Source organism: Notamacropus eugenii, chromosome 4, assembly GCF_028372415.1.
Source record: "Notamacropus eugenii isolate mMacEug1 chromosome 4, mMacEug1.pri_v2, whole genome shotgun sequence".
Taxonomy (NCBI): Eukaryota; Metazoa; Chordata; class Mammalia; order Diprotodontia; family Macropodidae; genus Notamacropus; species Notamacropus eugenii.
In genome coordinates this window covers 184,352,577-184,370,488 of record NC_092875.1, presented here as the reverse complement: position 1 = coordinate 184,370,488, position 17,912 = coordinate 184,352,577, and the positions used below count along the sequence as shown (strand labels likewise).

The window sequence follows — 17,912 nt, the reverse complement described above, 5'->3', positions numbered from 1 at the left end:
GAGATGAAATCTTGGGCAGACTACCCCGCTGAGAAGCTTAGATCTGATCAAAAGGTAAGGAAATTCTAGTCTGGTGAAATCTGACCCAATGCAATTTAATCAGCTAGGTCTGCATAGAGGTGAACTTCCTTTTGTCTAGATTGTCCTATAAGGAGGTAGTCTGAATTAGAAATTAGTCTCTTTGTCTAATGCTGAATGAACAGAGTCATGCGGCTCAGCCCCTCATTAGGATAAGTTTATATTTTATTCATTTTCTCATTAATTGTTAACTAATCAGAGTTGATTTCCACCCTCAGGCATACCCATTCTTCCAAGTGTTGAGTGGGTTCCATAAGCGGCCTTTGGCATTTGAGTTTGCCACTGACCACTTATAATGCCAAATCGTGACAGCACACCTGAGGACTGCTGATATGAATGACTTTAAGGGTCCAGTCACATAGTATAATGAGCTTGTTATTTATTCAGCAATAAACTAGACATTGTTCAATAAAGTAAAACATAACATTCATAGCAACATCCTTAAGCAAAACATATTATCTAACACACATATGTACCCCATAACACTCAGTATGTCATATGGCACATAGCATATATCATTGCATCCCCAATGTCAGGGGATCCCAGGCTAGGATGTTCCCTAGCATGATGCATCCTTAAGGGGAAGCAGAAAATACCACATCATTCATCTCTAGGTCGCTGTAAGAACAATCTCCTTAAGCAATACACAGTGCCCAAGTGAAGTCCTCTCTCATCTTGATTCCAGGCTGACTTCCAAACCCCATGGCTCCTTCTCCATGGGTCAACCACTCCCAGCTCTTGCCTGAGTTCACATGTAGGAAGCTCTCTGCTCCCGCTCCTCGTCTCAACTCACAGGGACTGTGAGTCCACTCCAAACTCTTCCTGCTTCTGCCTGACAGCAGGCTCCAGAGGCTCCTGCCTGCAGCTTCTGTTTCTAGGAAAACAAAGCTTAACAGAACTATAACAATGTTTATACACATTACCAACACCATCATGTCAATTCACTCATAAAGACCAACAGACAGGGCTTCTGTCTGAGAAATTAAGACAGATCAACAGAATGGACTCCTGATATCACAAACATTCCTTCTGTTAGGCCTCCCCACAAGCAAGCTCCTCTATCCCACTCGTGCTCAGTTCTCTCTCTCAGAGCTGCTTCTGACTGCTTTACTCTCTCTCCATGCAATACTGTATATATATATGTGTGTGTGTGTGTATACATACACACACATATGTAATACACATACACATATGTGTATGTAGATATATACATATATGTATATATACATACATATGTAATACATATATGTATATGTGTGTAGATATATACATATACATGTATATATAATACATACATACATACACACACATACACACACACACACACACATATATATAAAACTCAATCCAGAACAGCAGCAAAAAATCCTACTTTGCTTGCTGTTACACCCCTTTTATTAATTATCCATGAACATAATTAAGGAAAATGATTAGTCAGAAACTATGTCTCTCAAACTTTTAATACCTCACAGTTTATATATTTTTCCTGAGCTTTTGATTTTCTTTTTAATCTTTAGAATTTTATTTTATGCATTTAAAAACATTATTCTTATAAAGGGTCTACAGTTTCACTAGACTGTCAAAGGAGTCTAAAGCACACACAAAAAAGTTAGAGAATCCCTAGAATAAATAATTTCTAAGGTTCTTTCTGGCTCAAAAATCTGTGATTTGGGGACCGTTTGCTGCATAGCTTCCTGCTTCTCTCCTCCGGTGTACTGATTGATTTCTGTTACTTCAGACTATTTGTGCAGATGATTACTTTAAACATATTCTGGGGACCTGCCATATTACTATGGGTCTCCAGTTCTAGGAGGGGCAGATTCCTTGTGGGGTAAGGAGATGAGAGATTGCTTTGAACTAAACGTGCCATCATTCTTTGGTGCCAGAGACACTTCTTCACTGAAGAGAAATTCTTGTAGCAATGGAGTGGTTGAAAGTTGAAATGAAATTTGGGAAGAAAAAAGAAAGACTCCAGAGGCATGGCGGTAAAGGCTGCTCGCTACATTGTCTAAGCCTATCCAACTAGATTTTCTCAAACCTGTAATGGCATGTAGACATGAGCTTTATCCTGTTATAAAGATTAGATAAAGCAAGCAGACAAAACAAACTGTGAGCAGGAGCTATGGGACCATGGGAGAAGGAAGCCGGTTGGAGTGCCTTATTCATGATGACTAATGCATACTACGCTGTCCAGCAAAAACACAGGTGAGTGAGAACTAAAAGGGGCTTATTAGCCAGTTAAGTATTATAAGTAACCAAGAAATCTCCTCCTCTCTTTCCATTGGGTGATAAAGATGCCTGCTTGCTTTTCTTCCTTTTAAAAGTATGGAAGAAGCCCAGGGAATGAGGAAAGATCAGGTTTAAAGCCACCAGTCCCTATCCTTTGAGGATTCGGAGGAGACAAAGTTGCTTGATTGGATCACGTGTCTTGACAGTATCGCTACTAATATATTTTCTTTAGGTTATGATACTTTGTATTTTAAATATGCTATGGATATTTACTTCTTACATGAAGTATATGATTTTTTTTTTAACAGGCAGATCTGAGAGATGAGGTTTTCCTTGTGAGATGGAGCAAGAAAAACAATGAGTGTAGAACCAGAGGCAAGTACCGCCAGAAATGACCCAACTACTGCCTGTTACATCCCTTTAGGATGTCTACAATTCTTATCTCTAATCTGACCTCCACATCTCAAGTAGTCTGCCGGTCTCTTTCTAAATGTGCAAAACAGAGCTTTCCCCACAAACTATTCTTTATCTTACTTTCACTATTTGTATTTGTTCTATCTCTGTTCAACTGTCTTTCTGCCCCGCCCTCATAGCCAATCAATTAACAGGTCTTATAAGTTCCACTTTAATAGTGATATTTTTCACACCTGTTCTATCCTTTATATTTCCACAACTTGTATACTCTATTATAGCTATAACTGACACATATAGTACTTCAACGTTTGTAAATACTATTTTCTCTCACTGTTTATTTTCTGTCATAAGTGCTGTAAGATCTACTCACCAAAGTTATCTCCTTTTAACAGATAAGGAAAAGGAGTCTGCGAAAAGTTAAGTGCATTGCCTTAGGCTAGGGTCTTATAGCAGTTAAGCAAGATTTAAATCTAAGTATTACCCCCAAAGGACAGCTAGATGGCCTAAAGGATAGAGTGTCAGGTCTGGAGTCAGGAAGACTCCTCTTCCTGAGTTCAAATCTGACCTCAGGCATTTCCTAGCTGTGTGACCCTGGGAAAGTTACTTTACCTTGCTTGCCTAAGTTTCCTCATCTCTAAAAATGAGCTGGGAAAAGAAAACAGACAAACCACTCCAGAGTCTTTGCCAAGAAAACCCCAATGTGCTCATGAAGAACTCGACGTGACTGAAAAATAACAATCATTCCTGAATTCACTTTGGCATTTCATGCAGTAATCCATTCTTCCACTGACATTCTTCTCCCTCTATCTTTCCTTCTCCCTAAAAGGGCTTCTCATGATATGGGCTAGTCCCCTATTAAAATGTAAGTTCTCAAGTGCAGGAATTCTATAATCTAATAAAAAAATGATGGTTGAATGAATTTAGGGACAATTAATACACATTGACATTTTGCCTGGAATAAAGAGACTTATCTACCTTTTGTTGTTCATTCATGGTTGTTCATCCACCCTGCTCTATCTACCCTATTCATCAACAATCCATGGTTTAACTAATCTCTATAGGGATGATTCCTTGATATGTATGTATATTTGCATACATACTAGACCCTATGTGTATACAGATACAGGTCAGGGAATCATCTGCTAATACATGTGTAGATACACATATGTATCTATACATAGGCATGTGTACATAAGTGCGTATGTGTATATATGTATATGAATGTGTGTGTATATACATACATACATACATACATACATACATACATACATACATATACTCCAAACCCAATTTATATGAGATTGCTACCACTAACTCATTATTATACATTTTAAACTTCTTACTGCATAGGCATATAAAAGTCACCATGTCTAAAAGAGAACTCATTCCCCACCCACCCATGGTCACTCCTTTCTGAATAGCCCCATTAGCCTCCTTAACTTCTCTCTGTCTCTCTCTGTCTCTGTCTCTCTCCCTCCCTCCCCACATGTCTAATCCAGTCACTTAAATTCCTATTTCTCTCTTCACAATTATTCTTTCCCCTCTCGTCACCTCGCTCTCTCTCCACTCAGCTATTAATGGAGCTCAGGCCCTTACCACCTCCCTGCTGGATTATCTCAATGACCTCTTAATTGGACTCCCTGCCTCAAGTCTTAATGTCCGCCTTTTTCATTTCCCACATACCTGCTAAAATGACTTGTTAAAGTCGCATTCTTCCTGGACAAACTTCAGCTGTTCCTTATTATCTCTAGGAACAAATAGAGTTCCTGTTTAGCCTTTAAAGCCCTTCACAGTCTGGTCCCAACTTACTTTTCTAGCCTTATTAGACATTACTTTCCATTATATGCTCTATAATTAGACTAACCTGCCCTTCTTAATGTCCCTCACACATAACATGTCATTTCCCTTCTCTGTGGTTTTGTACTGGTTGTCCCTCATCCCCGGAACACACTCCTTGCCTCATCCCTGAATTTTAGAATCCCAATTCCTTTCAAGACTCTATTCAAGTGGGGCAGCTAGGTGGTACAGTGAGTAGAGCACCAGTCCTGGAGTCAGGAGGACCTGAATTCAAATCCAGCCTCAGAAACTGGATAACGCTTACTAGCTGTGTGACCTTGGGCAAGTCACCTAACCCCAATTCCCTTGCCTTCGCTCCTCCCCCACTCCCCTGCACCAAAAAAAGACTCTACTGAATGCCACTTTCTACAATTCAGGAAGCTATTACTAAATCCCAGGTGCTAGTACTTTTCCCTCCCCCAAAATCACCCTGTACCTATCATTTTTTGTATATTTCCATACATACATATAACTTGTTTCCCCTACATAATAATCCCCACTAAAACAGAGACTGGTTCACTTTCCTTCTTGTATCCCAAGACCTACACACAGTGCTTTGCACACTGGAAACACTTAATAAATGCTTGGGTGCTTGCTTGATTAAAATATTTGAGAAGCCACATTTATAATTTACCACATTACCTCACAATTTTTTTTTCTACAAAGAGGAATGTTTATGTCACAGTGAAAAACTAAAAAGATAGATAATTATTGCTAATTTTGAATTTAATATTCTTATTTCAGAAAAACTAAAAGAAATCAATCCAGACATTACTTTTATTTATAGTTAACACAGCCACATGTCTCATTAAAAGTAGCACTTTGTCCAAGGAGGAATGGAAGACTGGAAATAGCCAGTTTGCTTTTAATATGTTAGTTTAGTCCTTATACACTACAAGGATATCCGTGAGGTTTAGCAAATACGTTTTCCGATTTAAAGAGTACTGAATTTTCTCTTTCATTCCACATTTGGTTATGTGTCATCTGACTTTCTTTGGAAAATTCCATTTTAAAAATTTTCCTTTGGAAGGGTAAAGCTTTTATTTGGGAAACTGAGATATAATTTCTGCATATAATCACAGAAGCCTGAGCAGCAGTGAATCAGATGTGATTTCTGGGTTCTAGTCAGGAGTGTGCTGGTAAATGTTTAATAATCATCTGTCCAAAAATTCATAATACTCAAATTTAATCTGTATTATTAACATTTTCTCTAGTACTTTCTTAAGTCTCCAGCACTTTCTTAAGAACTTCTTAAAGTAAGGTCTGATTTGTAGTATTTGACAATTTCCATGGTGTAAATTCTCAGACTGAAAAATTAATAATCAGCTCATGTGAGTTCAGCCAGTTGGAGCGGGCTCCAGCACATCCCTGGTTGTCATGTAGCATGAAATTGAAAATTCCATGTGAAACTGGAAGGAGAAAAGAAGTGTGTTAGGAGGTAGGAGATCAGAGGTTCTAATCTCAGCCCTTCCAAGGGGCCATCAACCAACCATGTGACTTTATATAATCTCTTTGGGCCTCAGTTGATTTATGTGAAAAATAGGTATTAGACTATATTCAACAAACATTTATCATGTTGTAGCTATGTGAAAGACACTACGTCAGGGTCTCTTCAATATTTAAGGTTCTATGACTCAATGAAAGTTTAGCCTTATACTTAGTGTAATTGAACTATCCTTCTGGAATTGTTTTGGAGGGGATTGGAATAAGATCATACACTTTCAAATGCAGATGAAAAGAATTTCAAACAAAACAGAAAATTCTGGAACAGAAGAAGAAACCTGAACTGGAAGAATTGTTATAAACATAAACATATTATAAACATAGACAACTCTATGAATATGACAGAATAGAAAAAAAAAACAGGTCAAATCTGAAACCTAGGTGCCATAATACTAGAATATCAAGTTACCTCTTTTCAGATCAAAATACAGTCATTCATTCTATCTAAACAATGCCATGATGAATTCAATGTTTAGTTGAACTAATTGACCCCATGTCTCTGCATTGTAACGACAGTCTGAACACTTGCACAAATTTAAATGAACTCAGTATTTTTTAAAAGTTGTACTGAGTAAGTTCAATAAACTAACTTTGGTCTTCATGATAGTAAATAATCAATTTACACTTTTGCAGAATGTTAGAACTGGAGAGAACCAAATTTAGAGGTCACCTTGTCCAATCTTTTCATTTTATACATAAGGAAACTGAGGCCTGGCAATCTCTTGACTGTTCTTATCTGATCTCTTTACTCTCAAGTCTAGTGACCTTCCCAGTATATTATACTTTCTCCCCAAGAATTACATGAAAAAATGGTTTTTAAGTGCTTACTCCATGCCAAGCACTATGCTATGCAGTGGGGAGACGTACAAAAGTGAGATGGTTCATGCCTTCAGGAGGCTTATATTTTAATAGGGGAGACTACACATAGGGGAGTAATATTCATGAAAGGCAGTTTTGGTCTCAGATATCAAGGTGCATGAATGACCCTATGACACAGGCCATTATGTGTGTTGGGGGGTGTGGAAGGAATGGAGTGAATATGAGGCATGGACAAAGAGCACCAGAAGATAGATAAAGCCAACATATGTTAGCTGTGCAAAAAATGTTATCCTGGTTCAACCCCTAAATGGTGTCTGAATGGTACACAGTTATGCCATGTGAGCTGACCTTTTTCTAAATGAGCTACATCCACTAGGATTATAGCACAGGGAACATAACAAGAAACAAGGAATTCACAAAGATATTCTTATACTCTCAGATTGATGACCTATGTATAGAAGACCAGAGGTGAAGAATTTCAATGATTAAGACTCTAGAAGTATGATTTGGGCTACTTCAAGATTAATTCCTTGTAATAATACAGGACTCCTGAATGTCAAAAGGAAAGAATTTTTTTTTTCCTTCTGGGATATGTAATATTGATGATTCCTTTAAAAAAATGTTGCTCAAAATTACTGATTAACTAAATGAATTTTCCATCTGTGAATAGCAGCAGACTTAAAAATCATTTCCCCCCAACATCTCATAGTGGTTTCAATTCTGTGGGTGTGAGACAAACTTCAGCACAGGCCATCCTTGTATGTCATCATTAGGCTCCTAAAAAAGATATTTAATAATAATATCTAATTATAGGCACCTTGTTGGTATTTCTGGGATGTGTGGTCCTTTTCTGGTCAAGGACTTTTCCACACTCCCTCATTTGCAGAAAACAACTATCCTTAACTTATCAACGTGAGCAAATCAATGGGGAAGCCAACAGGGCAGACAAATGTTTCCTGTTTCATATTGATAATGTGTTTGACACAAGTGTTCTCTGCCTTTTGATGTAAAGCCAGAAATGTCAATAACCTTTTCTATAGAGTGGAATGCTTATTATGATCAATCTCATTACAAACGTGGGCAACTGGCAACTTGACTTGGAAAAGTTGCCTTTCAAGAGGCTTGTTTCACAAAGGAGACATCCTTCATATGTTTTTTCAATAAAGATTTTTGTTCTGAACTTCTATAATTCTGCAATGTTGTATGTGTGTGAGTGTGCATGTGTGTGTGTGTGTGTGTGTGTGTGTGTGTGTGTGTGAGAGAGAGAGAGAGAGAGAGAGAGATGTATTTCTGCAGTATATTCTCTTTCTGTTATGGTTTGCCATCCGAGTAATTTTTAGCTTCTGATAACATGTGCTTAATAAATTACCTCTCTGTAAATTTGTCATCAGAGTAGGGTAGAGCCAATGCTGGCCAAAATAAATCTTTATCTGAGATCTTCCTGAATTTAGCAAAATGCCTATTGACCAAAACAAATAAACGAGAAGTACCTAGGAATAAAATTCATCTTAATTAAGCCTTATAAATTGATTGGTTAAAATAAGAAATTTTAAGCATTTTTCTCTCTCAACTGTGAGTATTCAAAGTTTTAAAAGTGGAACTAAATCTGGCACTTTTCACTGATCTTGATTGCTAAAAAGACTCCAGCTTTTCCTCACTATGTCTCCCCCCCAAAAAAAGAGCAGAATACTTAGCGATTATCTGAATAACTTAACATATCTGGGCTGAACTGAGAGGCATCATGGCATAGTGCAAAGTCAGAAGACCTGGGTTTGAATGCTAATTGTTCATCTTACTAGGTCTGTGATCTTGAGCAAGTCACTTCTCTGCTCTTCAGTTTCCTCATCTGTTAGATGAAGTCATAACACTTGTATCACTTCCCTCACAGAGCCATTTTGTGAAGATCCAATGGCATAATGCTTATAAAAAACTTTATAACCTTAAGTGCTCTCTAAGGTCAGCTGTCATTAATATTGTGATTCAACTTAAATTTATAATCTCTAATCTGACCTTGTAGGAATGGTCTGGCCGGTGGACACATACTTGCTTCAAACTAGGATTCTTGCCCAGAGGAAAGGGAGAGAAGAATATGTGTATGCACGTGTGTATCCCTGTGCACTTAAATGCACATGGCTCTACAAGTGTCCTTGAATGTGAACTTGAAAGGCTGTCATTTAAAAGAATAACCGAAGTAGCATGAGATATTGTGCACATGAGGAGAGGAGGAGAGGTGGAGAGCCATGGTAGAGAACCCGTCAAGAGTGGAGTGAGTTGTGTATTCTTTTTTCTTTTGTTTTCCTTATCTCTTTAAACTCAAGTTTCTTTAGTTCCCTAAAGTGCTAAATATGTATAAGCTGCTAAGACCAGTCCCTCTGATATTCTACCCTAAAGAAGCTATTTCCAGGCACCTTTTCACTTCTGACTAAATCCATTGCTCCAAAGAATCCATCAGGCAAACAGTACTCACTCATTTCAGAAAGGTCCATTAAAAGAACATGTTCTACCCCATTTAAACACCTTTTTGGGGATCTGCAGTGGAGGCTGGAGACTTCCCACCACTCAGTCAGCACAGGCAATTATCCCCACCCACCTCTTTAATGTTAATCCCTCAGCTGATTTCCCTTCAAACAGTTGATTTTCAGATTTTGATAACTCCTTCTGCCCACCTGAGTACACATCAATCAGACTTTATGTAACGGTACTGTATGCAATTCCAGAAATGAAATCTATTCTTTGGAACAGCTATTAATGGAAACAGGCTCAAAGAGAAAAGATGTCAAGCACTCTGTCACATCCTAGTAATGGTGTAGATTTTCATAAATAATGTATGACACCATTGGAGCTGGATCTCAAGTGGAAAATGGGAGGCAGTAGAAGGCAATTGGTCCCCACAAGAACTAGAAGAGATCTCTTCCAAGTTAAGGCACTTCCTCCAAGTAGCATGTCCCAAGAAGGGCAACTAACTCCAGAGATGTGATCAGTGGAAGACTACTCTAGTCATACTGATGGAATTCTTCTAGGAGAAAAAGATCTATTAATACTTTCATAGTTCATCTTGTTCAGTCATCCAGCTCAAAAAGGACTAAAGATGGTTTAGGTGATTTCCCAGTTTCACTCATAATTGGCTCAATTTTGATTCCCATTCTCTGATGTGAGATTGTAATTAATGCCAAGTAAGATCTTGGGGAAGGGGGCAACAGACACATTATTGAATGACTTGGAAAATCCTTAAGGCATCATAAGTTTATGCTCTTGGGAACTCTGATCTTTGGGGAACCCCATATGATTTCATTAATGACTTTTATCATTTCCTTGAATCAAGATTCCAGAGAGGAAGGTGCTTGCTGGACACTAGGTGGCAGCAAATTGTAAAGAGAAATATTTAGCCAAGGGATGATTCTCTGCAACTTTTGAGCATGGTCACCAGCTCTGCATAAAAGGAGACCAGGGAAGTGGACTTCATATAAAACAGAATGAGATCAAAGAAGACAGCAATTGCAGAGATCCAAAGGATGATACTTATGTCTGTATGTCTCAGTCTCCTTCCTTCTTCCTTCTCTTCATGGAAGCCCCAAATTATCTTTCCTTCTGCTGAATTCTGCTAGCACTTTTTTCCCACCTCTCTAAAGAAATTACCATATTCTATTTTAGATTATATTTATTTATGGTCATGTTTCATCTCTCCTACTCTATTGCAAGTTCCATGAAGGATATGGACATATCCCATTTATTGCATGTATATAAGAAGGTATAGAAGCTTTTTGAGGGCAAGGGTTATTTCATTTTTATCTTTGGATGCCCTTCACCCAACACTGGTTATGGAACATAACAGGTGCATAATAAATACACATTAATTAATTGATTGGTATCTGTCAGGCATGAACAAAGTCCTTGATAAATAACAGGTACAATACGTGCCTGGCTGATAGCAGTTGCTTAATAAATGCTTATTGATTGATTGATTGAATGGCCTTACTATGGAAGGTGAAAAGAAAAGAAAGGAAAAAAGAAGATAAGGAAAGGAGAGGAAGGGAAAAGAAAGGAAAGGAGAGGGAAGGGAAGGAAATATATTCTCTTTAAAAGTAGGAACTGATTCTCTTCAAGAGTATGGACTGCATCATTTTAGTTTGAAATCCTATGCAACAGTACTAAGTAAGTAGCTACTAACAATTTCTTATTATGATACAAATAAAATTCCTCTAATGTCAAATAGACTTATTGTAGCATCTCATGTGCATCTGGAAAGATTAACTTTAGCACTGTGCTGATAAGTTACATTTTGTTTTGATCACATTCTTAGTTTTCTTTTACATTTTAGCATCTAAGTTCAAGTTATCAAAATGACAGAAAGAATATTTTATATTGAATCACATTTTAAAGAATGAACTTTTAAAAATGTATACACTGCTTAACCAAGTTTAATTCATCACTTCTTCCAAAATGCTCAATTATTAGAATATATGTTTGAAAGACTATTATATTATCAGGAATAATTTTATATCCATACCAGACGAAAAGTTAGCCAAATGAAAAATGTAAATTGCCATCCAAAGACAATTTTTATTAATAGATTTTGATGACACCATACTATCTCCGCTTCATTTCTCTACATTTCTCTGTAATGCAGTGAGTTCTATTCTGTTCCATCCCACTAGGAGTGATAAGCTCAGCTTGAGAAAATCAGCATCTGGGTGATTTCACAAGAATCTATCCATGAAACATAGTGTATATAGACATATATCATGGGATCCCTCTGCTCCAGCTTGTCAAGCTTATAGGGTAGCAAGATCTCACCTCTTCCTGTGAAGGGTACGCACATTCCCACTGATAGTCTTCTTGAGAGTATTGGGGGATATTTCATTGATTGAAGCTAGGAATGAAACCTCCAGTTTTTCTGCCCCCCTGGGACTAGTTCAGTTGCCTCTGAAACTTATTAGCTATGTGACCATGAGTGAGTCTTTTAACCTCTCTGACCCACAATTAACTATAATAATAATAACTATATAATAATGATAACAGAAGGACCTGAGTTCAAATGTGACCTCAGACACTTAGTAGCTATGTGACCTTGAGCAAGTCATTTAACCATGTTTGCCCAGGTTTTTCGTCTGTAAAATGTACTGGAGAAGGAAATGGCAAACTATCTAGTTTCTTTGTCAAGGAAACCCCAATGGGGTCACAGTGAGTCAGGTACAACTGAAATGACTAAACAACAAAAATTTATAAAGAGTTTACTATGTGTCAACGCTTTGCAATTATTATCTCATTTGATCCTCATAAAAATCCTGGGAGGTATGTGCTATTTTTATCTTCATTTTACAGGAAGAAACTGAGACAAATAGAAATTAACTAACTTGCCTATGGTCACACCACTAGTAGGTGTCAGAAGCCAAATTTGAACTCAGGTCTTCCTGAGCACTCCCAGCGCTCTATCCATTATGCCACCCAACTGCCCTTGTAGGCTAAACTACAAGACTGGTCATAGTTTGACGCTATGCTTGATGAAGCCAGAGGTCTTTAATGTACTAAAGCAGTAGAGGATCATAAATGTAGGGCTGGAAAGAATATTAGAGGCTATCTAGTCCAAGTTCATCATTTCATAGATGAGGAAACGATTAAGTGATTCACTCAAGGTGGAAGAACTGGGATTTGAATCCAATTCCTCTAACTCAAAATCCAGTACCATTTCCATATAGTTCCAGCATGCCACATTCAAGTCATCAATGAATTGCACTGTGTTTCTAGTGATGAATGGGATACATATTTGGATTATGTGACCCTCCCCCACTCCCAATCCTTTCTACCCCTGAAATTTTGTGATTCCGTGATTTAATGAAATGAAGATTGTGGGAGTGGCTTGAAGAATCTCTGATGGGTCTGGGTCTCATTATGGTCTAAAAACAGCTACTTAAATGAGATGGTTAGAAGAATAATTTGGGATGGTGTGAATTGTATTTCATGCCTTCAGAATGATATGAGCATGCAGAGTTTCTAAATTTCTGCCAACTTAGAAAAGTGATGGATGATAAGCCTTCTTATCTGCCAGAATTGGGTATTCTCAAAACTTTTCTTGAATTTAGAAATTATAGTTCATGATGGTTGATTTTTGTTAGGTAACTAATAATATGTTTTGACTCATAAGAAAATAAAATTATAAATTTATAAATACAATGTCTGGCTACTAACTGTTCCTGTGAGATGCTTACTCCCTTCCTCACTTTTTATAGATAAAATTGATTTCAAAAAATGTTTTATGCTCTACTTAACATCTAGGCTTTTTCATACCCACTGACTCCAAGCATTGGCCAAGATCAGATAACCTAATAAGAAATCACTCCTGGATGAATTTAAAGTAATGAGGACCATCATGCTTTATCACAGGAAATTAGATTTCTTTTCTACTTCAGAAAGTTATAAATTGGTTCACAGCATTATAACTATTTGCATTAGCACCTTACAGCTTTAAAACCAGAAGACACCTTAGCAGTCGTATAGTCTAACCATCTGATTTGCAAACTGATGTAACTGAGGACCTGAGAGGTCATGGGTCATAGGACCATAGATGTAGAGGTGGTAAGGGACATAGAGCTCACCTAATCCAACAGCATCATTTTACAGAGGAGAAAACTGAAATCTCTCTCTCTTTTTTAAGAATCATGAAGTATCTCTAAATAGAGAAAACTGCAATCTTAAACATGATATGACTAACCCAGTTGCACAGGTACTACTAAGAGGAATAACTGGAATCTAAATCTAAGTTCTCCAAATCCAGTACTCTCATACATCCCACTACCTTCCTCAGTTCAACTCGAGGGTGTTATGGAGAGGTAGGATAAATGGAAGTCGGGCTGCCTGGAAATTTGGCAGATGGAATATAAGTTCTCCATTCTCCAACCAATCTTCACCCAGTACTAAAACCTAGATTAATTTCCATTTCACTGAAGCCTGAGTTTTTGATTTGTAGCTAAAACTGCAAAATATGGAGACAGTGGTTAACATTTAATTTTTGTGGATGTAATTTTCTCCAGAAGAACAAGCCAGTACCACTAGAGGTCACTCCCATTCCAGTCTATTGGCTCTAAAGCATTTTTAGAATGGCCCCCAACCATAATATCCACTGCAAACCTAGCTGTGAGAAACTCACCCTTCCCTTTTACCCTCAGCAGCTTTGGAAGAAGCCACCTGATTCTAATAGAAGGTGAGTTTAGAAATATATGAAACAATAATAAACTTTGGCTTTGACATAATCTCAAATAAGATGTTATATATATTTAATGAGAAATAAGTACATTTAAAGAGACAAAATGAAATCCTTTAAAATGATCAAAATGATAATGCAGGATTACAAGATTTAAAGGATTGAAAAACATGGTGGGTGTTGCCACTAAGGCAGGCAACAGTCATAGTGATAATTAGTCAGAGAAGCTAAAATTAGGAGAAATCCCAGGAAAGCTACTCTGTGACACAGAAATTGGAAAACTATTTGCCCGAGGGTGAAGGTGCTTTCAGTTGGATAGCTTTGCTTGAAAATATGTATGTTTTTTAATCCATGAATTCCTATGCTGATCAGTCTATGGACTCTGGGTAATTCTCTTGATCCAAAAAACATTGGCTGTGATGAGCAAGTCATTCCACATGCAGCTTGTCACCAGAAAGTAGGCCTTAAAATCTTAAGAATTTTTCACAACTGTGTTGTTGTATTTTTTTTAAAAGAAGACAGTGATCTATACTCACACTATCCCTCTTTGTTTAACTCTTGGAACTAGTAAACAATTTCTAGTAAATTTCAACTAGTAAACAATTTCAACTAGTAAACAATCTTCTCTAAACAATTACTTAAATTCAACTATTTATCAAATTATTAAACAATTTATTTATTAAACTCATTTATTAAACTCTGATCATGTATTACATATTATATTAAACAAGTCCTTGCTCTCAAGGAGCTTATATTCAAACAAGGAGAAACATATATGTGGACAAGTAAAAAATACCAAATTTTAAAAAATGGGTTGATTGATACAGTTGTCATGAAGTTTAAAAACAGGACAGAAAGAAAAATCTATTTTATCACTCTTCCTTTCATTCCCCCAGAAACATGATAACCTTATGCTATCTCTCCCCTGGTTCTGTATTCCTCAATATTATATACCACCTATGTCACTTCTCCATATTCTGACCTTTTCCTCCGTACTACTACCCACCACATGGTGCCTAATATATGCTCCATGTACTAGCCTTTGGCAATTCCTGGGTGACTGTCTTCAGGGTTGGCGAACCTGAGGCCTGGAGGTCACAGGTGGCCTTCTAGGACCTCAAGTAACTGAAAAGATTCAGTCAAAGGGCTGCACTTGAGGATTGAAAGTAGGCACATCTTTTCTGGCAAGAAATTCCTTTGGGAATTCTTCAGGTTACGCGAGACCTAGACCTACCCAAATGTTCAATGTAATTATTGAACTGCTAAGCTTTTATTAAGCTTCTGCTACTTACCAGTTACACTGCTGGTTGTTGGATATATAAACTATGCCTTCAAGATGCTTCCAGGTTATTTGGGGAAACAATGCTTGTGGGTATGCAGGTCAACTAATATACACAAAATGTAAACACAATGAATACAGTGTGATTTTGGAAGGGAGATATGAGCAGCCAGGGACACTCAGCTGAATGGTCTATGGTGTGTACTAGTTGGGCAGGGAATGAATCAGGTTACTTGTCAGAATTCAGTGTATTCAAAGTGGTCATATCCAACACACTTATAAAGACATTTACTCATTTATCTCCTTAGGCAACTAGGTGGCAGAGTGGATAGGGCACTGAACCTGGAGGTAGGAAGCCAACCTCAGACTTAATAGCTGTGTGATCTTGGGTAAGTCACTTAACCCTGTTTGCAGTTTCCTCATCTGTAAAATGAGTTGGAGAGGGAAATGGCAAACTCCAGTATCTTTGCTGAAAAAACCCCAGTCACAGAGTTGCATGTGATTGAAACTACTGAACAACAACATTTATCTTCTGCCCTCTTCTCTGTTCCTTCCTAAATTAAGCCAACCTAATCCTGGTTTGAAAGAGGTTGTGCTGGAGTAGGGGAATAATGAATCTAAGATTAAATGAGCTAAAATTCTCCATGAATACCTAGAGCAGACTTTAAAAATTGGGGATGAACCTAGTAGTCCTGGAGTAGATAGCCCTATTACTAAAAATGAACATCTCCCCCCTCTTCCCAAGGCATGATGTTATCTATATATTTATATAACTCTTTTCACTGTACCATCCTCCCAAATATGCTGCCATCCTGATTTTAGATGAAAATACTGAAGCAAAGGGAATTTAAGTTACATTTTTTAAATAGGGGGCTTTTTTAAGTCATGGGGCAAATAACTTCAAAAAAGAGCTTAAAAATCACAATACCCTGATTTTCTGTTTCTAGATTTTGATTCAGGAAGATATACATTCAAATCCCATTTCTGACACAATCTGAGTGCCAAAGGGCAAGTTATTTATCTATGATGATCCTCAGTTTCCTTATCTTTAAGAGATAAAAATAATGCCTGCAGTATCTACTTCACAGGGTTAACGTGAAGCTCATATGCGATAATAACATATGGAACATCCTTTGCAAGCTTTGAGAACTTCATAACCTGCTTTTGGAAGAGCTCTGCTCAAGGCTTAGGACATGACTGGGGAGATCAGTAAGGATTGTATGATGAGATGATAAGAGGATTACTTGGATATTTTATGATTACTAGCTGATTCTCTAGTGGATGTTGCTCTTGATGGCACATGGAGATCTTCACCTGAGACATCTTTCCTCCTCACAGGATCCATTTAACTGTGAGATGGACAAAGCACTACATAGCCAGGAGAAAAGCCCCTTAATCTCAAAATAACACTTGCTTTCTTAAAAGACTTCTCCCTGCTTTCCTTCCTTGGCTTGCCGGGTAGTGATATAATACAGTGGGCAATGCCTGAGCCCCAGGAATGCTAATGATCAGGCATCATCCTCCTCTCCTGCTTCCTCATCCAAACAAACACCACAATTGGCACCTGCATCGGCTGGCGTGTGGTTCTGGGATGGAAAATCAGGAAGGTTTCAAAGTTTCATATACAATAACAGGAAAAAAAGATTAAACAAAGGAACATTTTAAATGGCAGTCCCCACCTCTGAACTACTCCTTTCCAGTCTCAACTAATACTCAGCATACCTAAATTCCCTAGAGAGTAGAGGGTTATAAAACCTCTGTTAAAGATTTTCTCTACACAACTCATGAGGAAATTTAAACTTTCTCCCTTTTCGTCCCCTTCTAGGGCTTTCTAAAATGAGAATAAGGTAAGTAGGGGGTAGAGGTGTCCTTAATTGTTCATTTACTTCCTGGTACTTAATCCTTAGAATAAGCAGGAACCGCAGAACTTTCTGAATGAAATTTCCATTTTTTTGTCTCCTCCTAAATTTTAATCTTGATTCTCAAGAATTGCAAAAGTGTCAGGTAGAAGTCTCTCCAGAACAAGGGTGGAACACAAGGGAAGTAACAGTGATGACAATTTTACTTTTATTTGCATCCCTAGCTCTTAGAACAGTACCTGGCCCAGGAAAGGCAATTAGTAAATGCTTGCTGACTGAATTCAATTTATTTTTCTTCACAAATCAAGTCAGTAAGCATTTATGAAATACTTACTCTTTACCAGGAACTGTACAAAGCACTGAGTATGCAAAGAAAGGCAAAAAAACAAAACAAAAACGAAGTAGAAACAAATACAGATCCTTCTCTCAAGGAGTTCACATTCTAATGGAGGACAGAATACAAGCAACTCTGTACAAACAAGATGTATGTGTCAGAATAAATTGGAAATATCACAAAGAGAGAACATTAGTGTTAAGTGGAGCTGGGAAAGCCATCTCTCAAAAGGTGGAATTTTTGCTGAGACTTGAATGAAGCTAGAGAAGACAGGAGGTGAAGATGAAGAGGAAGGGAGCTCCATAACCAGTGAAAATACACAGTGTCACAAGATGGAGTGTCCTGTGTGAGGAGGCCAGATTC

At 37.6% G+C, this 17,912-nt stretch overlaps 1 long non-coding RNA gene across 1 annotated transcript in view; it reads right to left on the bottom strand.

Moving 5' to 3' along the window:
• Positions 1–5,316: 5,316 nt before the first annotated feature.
• Positions 5,317–17,912, bottom strand: part of LOC140500844 (uncharacterized) — a 65,325-nt gene continuing 52,729 nt past the window's right edge. Inside the window, exon 2 of the long non-coding RNA XR_011965910.1 lies at positions 5,317–5,966. This is a non-coding gene — a long non-coding RNA (uncharacterized lncRNA). The remainder of the gene's footprint in view (positions 5,967–17,912) is intronic.